Raw genomic sequence first — 10,770 nt, forward strand, 5'->3', positions numbered from 1 at the left:
GGAGGCTCTGGTCTCTTGTTGAAACTGCATGTTTTGCATACTTATTTGCCTCACAAGTTCTTCAAGGGAAGGTTGCGGAGGGGCCTCAACTGTTTGGTGTTTCTGAGACTGTTGCCGTTGTTGCTGCTGGATTAGTGGAGGAACGTATGGTCTGCTTGGGCCAGCAGCATTCTGAAAATAAGGCTGTTGTTGTTGTTGTTGTTGTTGCTGATGCTGTTGTTGTGAAGGATTCGACCATCTAAGGTTGGGATGATTCCTCCACCTGGGATTGTACCTGTTGCTGGAGAGGTCATAATTATTCTGCTGTGGCTGGTTTTGCTGTTGAGGTTGAGGAGGTCTGTTGTAGATGTTTGCAGCATAAGCTTCAGGATGTTCAATTGCTTCAGATTGTTGCACAGAAGGGCAAAGGTCTGTGTGGTGGTCGACAGAGGAGCATAAACCACAGAGTCTGGCGACAGGTGCAGATTTTTGATTCATGGCCAGTTGGGTTACCAGGTTAACCAAGGCATCTAGTTTACCTTTAAGCTTTTTAGTCTCAGCTGATGAAGATGAATTTGTGGCTACTTTATGCACTCCTCTAATGACAATAGCATCACTTCTGGCACTAAATTGCTGGGAGTTTGAAGCTGTCTTCTCAATTAAATTTCTGGCTTCAGCAGGGGTCATGTCTCGAAGGGCTCCACCACTGGCAGCATCTATCATACTTCTCTCCATGTTGCTGAGTCCTTCATAAAAATATTGGATGAGAAGCTGCTCAGAAATTTGGAGGTGAGGGAAACTGGCACATAATTTCTTAAATCTCTCCCAATATTCATATAAGCTCTCTCCACTGAGTTGTCTAATGCCTGAAATATCTTTTCTGATGGTCGTGGTCCTGGAAGCAGGGAAATTTTTTTCTAAGAATACTCTCTTGAGGTCATCCCAGCTAGTGATGGACCTTGGAGCAAGGTAATATAGCCAGTCCTTTGCCACTCCCTCTAAAGAATGAGGAAAGGCCTTCACAAATATGTGATCCTCCTGAACATCTGGTGGCTTCATGGTGGAGCAGACAATATGGAATTCTTTTAGATGTTTGTGCGGGTCTTCACCTGCAAGGCCATGAAACTTTGGAAGCAAATGGGTCAGTTAAGTTTTAAGAACATATGGAACTTCCTCATCAGGGTATTGGATGCACAAGCTTTTGTAGGTGAAATCTGGTGCAGCCATTTCCCTTAGAGTCCTCTCACGGGGTGGAGGTTGTGCCATGTTCTCAGAATGTTCAAAACTATAATGCTCATGTCATACCCTAATTTCATCCGGGGATTATTACTTGTTGACATGCAACCTTTGGTTAGCCGCTTTGAGATACTTGGCGTCCTTTGTTGCACAATAAATGAAGTCCCGAGACGTGTCAGAAATCAAAAGGAAGCGGGCTAGCGTAATCCGTGAAATTCCGTGATGTGGCGAAAATCGAAAAGAGGTGTTTTTGCGTAATCTGTGAGTTTCCGTAACTTCTTCGAAAGCTAAAAATGGTGGCTTTGTTCCACGACATGATGCATCAAGAAATCGAGGTCTATGTAGACGACATGATCGCCAAGTCTAAAACCGAGGAGGAACACCTTGTCAACTTGTGGATGTTGTTCGAAAGGCTTAGGAAGTATCGATTGAGGTTAAACCCGGCTAAATGCACCTTCAGGGTCAAGTCAAGGAAATTACTGGGTTTCATCGTAAGCCAGAAAGGGATAGAGGTGGACCCCGAAAAGGTGAAAGCCATCCTTGAAATTCCAAAAACCGCGTACCGAGAAGCAGGTCCGAGGTTTCCTAGGGCGTTTGAACTACATTGCCAGATTCATATCACAGCTCACCGCTATCTGTGAGCCGTTGTTCAAGCTCTTACGCAAGAACCAATCCATCTGCTGGAATGAGGACTGTCAAGAGGCATTTGGAAGGATCAAACAATACCTCATGAACCCTCCCATGCTTATGCCGCCGGTGCCCGGAAGACCTCTCATCTTATATATGACGATTTTGGACGAGTCAATGGGGTGTATGCTGGGGCAACATGACGAGTCAGGGAAAAGAGAGCGCGCCATCTACTACTTGAGTAAAAAGTTCACGGCCTGTGAGATGAACTACTCCCTGCTGGAAAGAACGTGTTGTGCTTTAGTCTGGGCGTCCCATCGTCTAAGACAATACATGCTGAGCCATACCACCTGGCTGATATCCAAAATGGACCCCGTCAAGTACATCTTTGAGAAGTCTGCTCTGATAGGGCGGATCGCCCGGTGGCAGGTTTTGCTATCCGAGTTCGATATATTCTATGTCACCCAAAAGGCGATAAAGGGAAGTGCCTTGGCGGATTATTTGGCTTAGCAGCCTCCCAACGACTATCAACCCATGCATCTCGAGTTCCCGGATGAGGACATCATGGCCTTGTTTGAGGAAAAACTAGACGAGGACAGGGACAAGTGGATCGTGTGGTTTGATGGAGCCTCAAACGTTCTAGGCCATGGCGTTGGGGCAGCATTGGTCTCTTCAGACAATCAATGTATACCTTTCACAGCCAGGCTGGGGTTTGACTGCACCAATAACATGGCTGAATATGAAGCATGCGCTCTGGGCGTCCTGGCAGCAATTGACTTTAACGTCAAGCTACTCAAGGTGTACGGAGACTCGGCACTGGTGATTCACCAGCTGAGAGGATAATGGCAAACTAGAGACCACAAGCTGATACCCTATCAGGCCTATATCAAGGAACTGGATGGTTTCTTTGATGAGATCTCCTTCCATCACGTTCCCCGAGAGGAAAATCAAATGGCGGATGCGCTTGCCACTTTAGCGTCCATGTTCCAGCTGACACCGCACGGAGACCTACCGTACATTGAGTTCAGGTGTCATGGCAGACCCGCACATTGTTGTCTGGTGGAAGAAGAGCGGGACGGTAAGCCTTGGTATTTCGATATCAAGCGATACGTTGAAAGCAAAGAGTACCCACCGGAGGCTTCCGACAACGACAAGAGGACGTTGAGGAGATTGGCGGCAGGCTTCGTGAGCGGAAGCATACTATACAAGAGAAACCATGACATGGTTCTGCTACGCTACGTGAACGCTAAGGAAGCTGAGAGCATGCTAGGGGAGGTCCATGAGGGCTCTTTTGGTACGCACGCTAACGGGCACGTCATGGCTAGGAAGATCTTAAGGGTGGGTTACTATTGGCTCACCATGGAGAGCGATTCTTGTCTCCATGTGAGGAAGTGTCACAAATGCCATACGTTTGCAAACAATGTCAACGCTCCGCCCGTGCCTCTGAATGTTTTGACCGCACCATGGCCGTTTTCCATGTAGGGAATAGATGTGATTGGGGCCATAGAGCCCAAAGCCGCGAACGGACACCGTTTCATCCTAGTGGCGATCAATTATTTCACTAAGTGGGTCGAAGCCACGTCATACGCTAGCGTCACCAGAAGTGTGGTGGTCAGGTTCATTAAGAGGGAGATTTTCTGCTTGTATGGTTTGCCGAGGAAGATTATCATGGACAATGGCACCAACTTGAATAACAAGATGATGGGGGAAATGTGCGAGGAGTTTAAGATCCAACATCACAATTCCACACCATACAAACCCAAGATGAACGGAGCGGTTGATGTGCCATCATTATCTTCTATTTCTTAAACCCTTTTTGCGCCATTTTAATTACTGATTAGTCTTAATTGTCAAATTAATTAGGCAGTTTTATTATTTGGGCTCATTCAGCTAATTTGATGTTTTTAATCTAATTTCAGGAATTAATGAAACATTGGGCTTAATCCGGATTTTGGTTGTGGACTTGAAGAGGGCAAATAAAGCAGCGCTTACCTTAGTTAATTTCTAATTAGGAGATTGTAATTTTATTTTATGTGGTTCAGTGTTTATTTCGTTTTGGGCCAGAATAATGTAATAAGGCCCAGTGACTTTGAGTGACTCTTTTAAATAGCATCCTTGGGATTCGTGCAAGGCTATTCTGTTAGACTATTATTTAGAGCATAGGTTTTAGGGTTTTACATTTTTTCTAAGCTTATTGTTACTGTTCACGTAATGCACTTTTCCATTCTCTACTTCTAATTGCAATTTCGTTTTATATCTTCTGCTGCCTTTAGTTTCATTTACGTTTCTGCTTTAGTTTCAATTGCGTTTTTATTTCCAGTTTCATTTACGTTTCTGCCTTTAGCTTCAATTACGTTTTCTGTTTTTGGTTGAAATTATGGAAGACTAAATTTCTAGTGTTGTTTCCTTCTGAGGACGAAGCTTAACTCTCTTTGAGGTTCTGTTTATAATGTAGCTTCCTGGCAGTTTTCCCTTCACCAATTAACCCACATGCGTTTTGTTAATATGTGCACGTCTTGTGTTTGATTAATTGCCTTTGTGTTTAAATTGCGTTCATGCTTAATGAACAAGGGTTTAATTGGTGTATGTGTTGCTTAATCACATATTGACAGCCCTAAATTGATTTTCGCTTAGTAAATTAAAATAGGGTTGGATTAAGTGGTTAACTGTTAGGGACGAATTCTTCATAACCTAGGACAAGAGAATGGCTTCTGAATCAGAGGAAACAACACGTTTTTACTATTATTAATTTCATATTCTAGTTTGATTGTTATTTAATTCACACAACAAACAACCCCCCCATTGTTACTATTACTGCTAGTTATGAACATTTGGTTTATCATTGCTCGTTGGGAAAGGACCTAGGATCACTTCCTAGTTACTGCATTTTAACGTTTATTTGATTCGGGTACGGCCTCGATCAAATTTGGTGCCATTGCCGGGGAGCAGTGTCCAAAGGTTCATAATAGCTAGTGTCGTGTTAGTGTTTAATTCTTTCGTGTTTTATGTTTAATTGTTAGTGTTGTGTTAGTGTGTGTGTTAGTGTTGTTTAGGATCTTGGTATTTTGTTTAGTGTGTGTTCTGTTTTAGTTTTTCTGTTAAGCGCTTCCCCTGTTTCAGTTTTGGGTGTTTTGCTGTGAATAGTGTTTTGCGACGGATTTAGCGACCACTTTTGCTTGCGGCAAAACAGAGTAGTAGTGGAAATCATGTAGCGACGGATTTTAGCGACCACCCTTGCTGAATTATTTGGGATTTTTTGTTTAAGTAGCTAGAGTTGTTATTTTTGGCTGAATTTTTTTGTGGTAACTTCTTTTAATCCATATTTTGTGGGAAAAATAGCTAGAGCCTTTAGTTTGGTCAGATTTGAAAGTTCCAAAAAAGTAGCAAATTTTATTTTTGTCAAAACTTCAAACGACCATAACTTTTGCTTCAGTTATCAGAATCGCAAATATTATATAAGTATTTGGGGTAGAAAAAAATTTCCCATGCCGTGGGAGCCAGCCTATGGCCAGTTGAGGTCTCCTTCTTCCAAAAATTGCGATTTTGTCAAAAGTTTTTTACTTTCCAAGTATTATTCTCTTATTTTTCTTAACTTATCATTTTTAGCTTCTATAGTTAGACTTTGAATTTTCATTTGAATTTTTTTTTGCTATCCTCTCATCATTTTATAAGGTTGCTCACAAAATTTCAAGTCATTTGAATGTCATTTAATGGTAGTTGTAGTTCAAACCTACACTGTTACTTGCATCAGAAGGCAACTAGTTGTGTGCATGCTGAATGTAGTGTATGACTAGAGGCAATCCATTTGACTTACAACCCTTTGATCCTGAGATAGATAGGACATTTCATAGATTAGTTAGACATCATTTTATACCTTTTGAGCATCCTGAGCATTCTGTTACTAGAGAGTCTATGCATTATGTTATTGGTGATTTTGAACATCCTGATTTTGAGCATTCTGGTTGTGAACATTCTGAGAACATGGAACAACCTCCACCCCGTGAGAGGACTCTAAGGGAAATGGCTGCACCTGATTTCACCTACAAAAGCTTGTGCATCCAATACCCTGATGAGGATGTCCCACATGTTCTTAAAACTGGACTGATCCATTTGCTTCCAAAGTTTCATGGCCTTGCAGGTGAAGACCCACACAAACACCTGAAAGAATTCCATAGTGTCTACTCCACCATGAAACCACCAGATGTCCAGGAGGATCACATATTTCTGAAGGCCTTTCCTCATTCTTTAGAGGGAGTGGCAAAGGACTGGCTATACTACCTTGCTCCAAGGTCCATCACGAGCTGGGATGACCTCAAGAGAGTATTCTTAGAAAAAAATTTCCCTGCTTCCAGGACCATGACCATCAGAAAGGATATTTCAGGTATTAGACAACTCAGTGGGGAGAGCCTATATGAATACTGGGAGAGATTTAAAAAACTATGTGCCAGTTGCCCTCACCATCAGATTTCGGAGCAACTTCTTCTCCAATATTTTTATGAAGGACTCAGTAACATGGAGAGAAGTATGATAGATGCTGCCAGCGGTGGAGCCCTTAGTGACATGACCCCTACTGAAGCCAGAAATTTAATTGAGAAGATGGCTTCTAACTCCTAGTAGTTTAGCGCCATAAATGATGCTATAGTCATTAGAGGAGTGCATGAGGTAGCTACAAACTCATCTGCATCATCTGAAACAAAGAAGCTTGAAGGTAAACTAGATGCCTTGGTTAACTTGGTAACCCTATTGGCCTTGAATAAGAAATCTGCACCTGTCGCAAGAGTCTGTGGTTTATGCTCCTCTGCTGCCCACCATATAGACCTTTGCCCTTCCATGCAGCAACCTAGAGCAATTGAGCAGCCTGAAGCTTATGCTGCAAACATTTACAATAGACCTCCTCAACCTCAGCAGCAAAATCAATCACAGCAGAACAATTATGACCTCTCCAGCAACAGATACAATCCCGGATGGAGGAATCACCCTAATCTCAGATGGTCTAGCCCTCAACAACAACAACAACAGCCTGCTCCTTCCTTCCAAAATGCTGCTGGCCCAAGCAGACCATACATTCGTTCACCAATCCAACAACAACAACAGCCCCAGAAACAATAAACAGTTAAGGCTCCTCCGTAACCTTCCCTCGAAGAACTTTTGAGGCAAATGACTATGCAAAACATGCAGTTTCAAAAAGAGACCAGAGCCTCCATTCAGAGCTTAACTAATTAGATGGGACAATTGGCTACACAGTTAAATCAACAACAGTCCCAGAATTCTGACAAGCTGCCTTCTCAATCTGTCCAGAATCCCAAAAATGTGAGTGCCATTTCATTGAGGTTGGGAAAGCAGTGTCAAGGACCTCAACCAGTAGCACCTTCCTCATCTGCAAATGAACCTGCCCAACTTCACTCTACTCCAGAAAAAGATGATGACAAAAATTTAAAGAGTAAGTTACCTAACAATTTATGTGTAGGTGAATCTTCCACTAGTAATTCTGACTTGCAGAAGCAACATATCCCTCTTACATTCCCTCCAAGAGCAGTTCCCAACAAAAAAATGGAAGAGGCAGAGAAAGAGATCTTGGAAACATTTAGAAAGGTAGAGGTAAACATACCTTTGCAGGATGCAATAAAGCAAATTCCAAGATATGCTAAATTCTTGAAGGAGCTGTGCACTAATAAGCAAAAGCTTAAAGGAAGTGAACGAATTAGCATGGGCAGAAATGTCTCCGCATTGATTGGTAAATCTGTCCCCCAAATCCCTGAAAAATGTAAAGATCTAATGCAATCCTACCCCCCAAGGGCATTTGATAGAAGACTCCAAGAAGATTGGGCCAAAGATGCAAGAGAAGGCCCTAGGATTCTCATGAGCCTTAGGGTAGATTTCGGGCCAATGGGTTAAGTATGAGCCCACTTATCTTTGTACATATTAGATTAAGGTTTCATTAATTTTGGTCCTTGTATTTAGGGCTCCATAATGTAGGTAGGGTACCCTAGAAATATAGGATTTTTCAGCCTTTGTATTTTAGGGCACCTAGACTAGTTTTTGTATTAGGGGTAGTTTTGTAATTTCACATGCACTGAGTGAATATTTGATGTGTGTGGTTGGAAATAAATTTAATTGAATTGGTAGAAGCCCAATCCAATTAAATTTTAGAGGGGGAGGTGAGCATTTGCTTACCACACCCCATTGTCACATCATATAGTCACACTTTGTGCATGTTCTTCATGCTTTACATGCCTCATGACACCTAAGCACACTTAGTGGAGAATCTTGGAATTGATCTTGTATTAGTGGGCTGAACCATAACTAAAATTCACTAATCATAATTAGTGAAATTTTGGCTCCAAAGTTTGGCTCCACAAATTTAATTTCAAATTCAAGTGAAATTTGAATTGAAATTCAAATTTCCCTCCAATTTTGTGTGACACTTAGGCTATAAATAGAGGTCATGTGTGTGCATTTTTTTGGAACTTTGATCATTTGAATATTAACTTCAGATTTTAGAGCTCTTTTAGAGCACAAAATTTCGTGCTCTTCTCTCCCTCTCCCTTCATTCATTTCCTTCTTCCTCCAAGCTCTTATCCATGGCCTCCTATGGTGGTGAGCTTCTTCTAGACTCATCTTCTCCTTGAAGTGGCGTCTCCTCTCTCTCTTCCTTCTCCATTCTGTTGCCATTTATCTTCCAAGAAGCAAAGGAATCCATTGATGAAGAAGATCCTAGGCCTACAAGCTCCAATGGAGCTTACATCAAGATCCAGGTACATTCAACATACCTTGTATTATAGGGAATAGTAAGTTTGACAATGCCATGCTAGATTTAGGAGCTTCTGTTAGTGTTATGCCTCTGTCTATTTTTAATTCTCTATCTCTAGGTCCCTTGCAGTCAACTAATGTGGTAATTCATTTAGCTAATAGAAATGTTGCCTATCCTGCTGGTTTCATAGAGGATGTCTTAGTTAGAGTTGGTGAATTGATTTTCCCTGTTGATTTTTATATTTTGAATATAGAGGAGGGATTTTCTCAAGGATCAGTTCCCATCATTCTAGGCAGGCCCTTTATGAAAACTGCTAGAACTAAGATAGATGTATATGCAGGCACACTATCTATGGAGTTTGGTGACATAACTGTTCATTTTAATATTTTGGATGCTATGAAACACCCATCTGAAGATCTTTCTGTATTTCGTGCTGAAATAATTGACCATGTTGTTGATGAATACATGAATGATCTTTATTCTAATCTGCATGCCTCCCACTCTTCAAGCATTGAGTCTAAAATTGTACTTGATCATATGTCTGAATTTGATGCTGAGAGTGAATCTGAAATTGATATTGATTGCATGTCTGGTGGTGTTTTACCTCTTTAGATTGATTTTATAGAGTCAGATAGAACTAACCATGTTTCAGGAAGTACACATACATCTGACTTTCTTTATGAGGTACAGGTTGAGAAACCAACCATCTCCTTCTACCATTATCCAGCCGGCCACACCAGAATTGAAGCCACTGCCATCAAATTTAAAATACGCTTACTTGCATGATAGCAAAAGTTTTCCAGTAATTATATCTGCCTCCCTTGTTGATGAGCAAGAGGAGAAGTTGTTATTTGTTCTCAAGAAGCATAAGAAGGCTATAGGTTGGACCCTGGCGGACATTCCTGGTATTAGCCCATCCACGTGTATGCATCGAATAAATTTAGAGGATGGAGCTTGTCATACCCTAATTTCGTCCGGGGACTGTTGTTTGATGGCATGCAACCTTTGGTTGACCGCTTCGAGGTACTTGGCACCCTTTGTTGCACAATAGGTGAAGTTCCGAGACATGCCAGAAATCAAAAGGAAGCATTGTTACGCAATCCGTGAAATTCCGTAACATGCCGGAAATCAAAAGGAAGTATTGTTATGCAATCCGTGAGTTTTCCTAACATTCCGAAAGCTAAAAAAGGGAGCAATTACATGACCCGTAAGGTTCCGTAACCTTACGGAAAGAAAACAAGTATCGTTACGAAATTCGTAAAGTTTCATAACGTTACGGAAAAAGAATCACCAAAAAAAAGCAAAGGGGGTGTATTTAGTAAAAAAAAAAGGGGGTGCAAATAGCAACCAGGCCCACTTGGGCCTTCCAGGATGTTCCTCCAGAAGGCGGTTTCTTCTAGAGGAAGCAACTCCCCTATTGTCCTATAAATAGAGGGAGGAGTGAAGGTTAAAGGGGTTAAGCCCTTCTAGTACTTCGTAATCACTTAAAATTAGTGAGGAAAATTGTTTCCGTGAAGAAAATCCAAGCCGAGGCGCTTCCGTAACATTTCCGTGGGTGATTTCGCAAAGATTTTCGACCGTTCTTCATCGTTCGTCGTTCGTTCTTCGTCGTTCTTCGGTCTTCAACCGGTAAGTTCCCGAAATCAAACTTTTCAATTCATTCTATGTACCCTTGGTGGTCCGCATTTGTTTCGCGTACTTTTATTTTCGTTTCATTTACTTTTCGTACCCCCTTTTGACGTGCTTTAGTCATTTACTTAATTCATTTTCTCGCCTAATCAAAAAAATAAAATAAATTTCCACCGATCATTTGATTTGTAGTATCCGTTAATTTCTGTTAAAATGAAATCCGACCGTTCGATCATGCCGTAACCACGTTGGAAACCAAAAAGAGGTAAAATAATAATATAATAATCAAAAAATATCTTTTAGTAAAATAAACCAAAAAAAAGCAATCGGACGTTTCTCTTTGGGATTTCTCTTTCTTAAGTGAATTGACTAATAACTAAAGTCAAACTAAGGCTAAAATCAACTCGCAAAGTCAAGCTCGTCCACAAAAAATCACTAAAAAGGATTTTAAGGTTCGATACCTCAGTTTTTCTCACCAAGTAAAAATGGATCATTTTAAGGTCCAACGCCTTTAAAGGACCACCTTCCAAGTAAAAAGAATCGCTTGA

At 41.4% G+C, this 10,770-nt stretch overlaps 2 non-coding genes across 2 annotated transcripts; one reads left to right on the top strand and one right to left on the bottom strand.

Moving 5' to 3' along the window:
- The first annotated feature begins 760 nt into the window (after positions 1-760).
- On the top strand, positions 761-867 carry LOC114394361. The gene has a single exon (XR_003662760.1). It is a non-coding gene; the product is annotated as a small nucleolar RNA R71 (small nucleolar RNA).
- A 5,334-nt stretch (positions 868-6,201) lies between these two features.
- Positions 6,202-6,308, bottom strand: LOC114394332. Its single transcript, XR_003662733.1, has one exon. It is a non-coding gene; the product is annotated as a small nucleolar RNA R71 (small nucleolar RNA).
- Positions 6,309-10,770: the final 4,462 nt, after the last annotated feature.

The sequence above is a fragment of the Glycine soja genome, chromosome 17, assembly GCF_004193775.1.
Source record: "Glycine soja cultivar W05 chromosome 17, ASM419377v2, whole genome shotgun sequence".
Lineage (NCBI taxonomy): Eukaryota > Viridiplantae > Streptophyta > Magnoliopsida > Fabales > Fabaceae > Glycine > Glycine soja.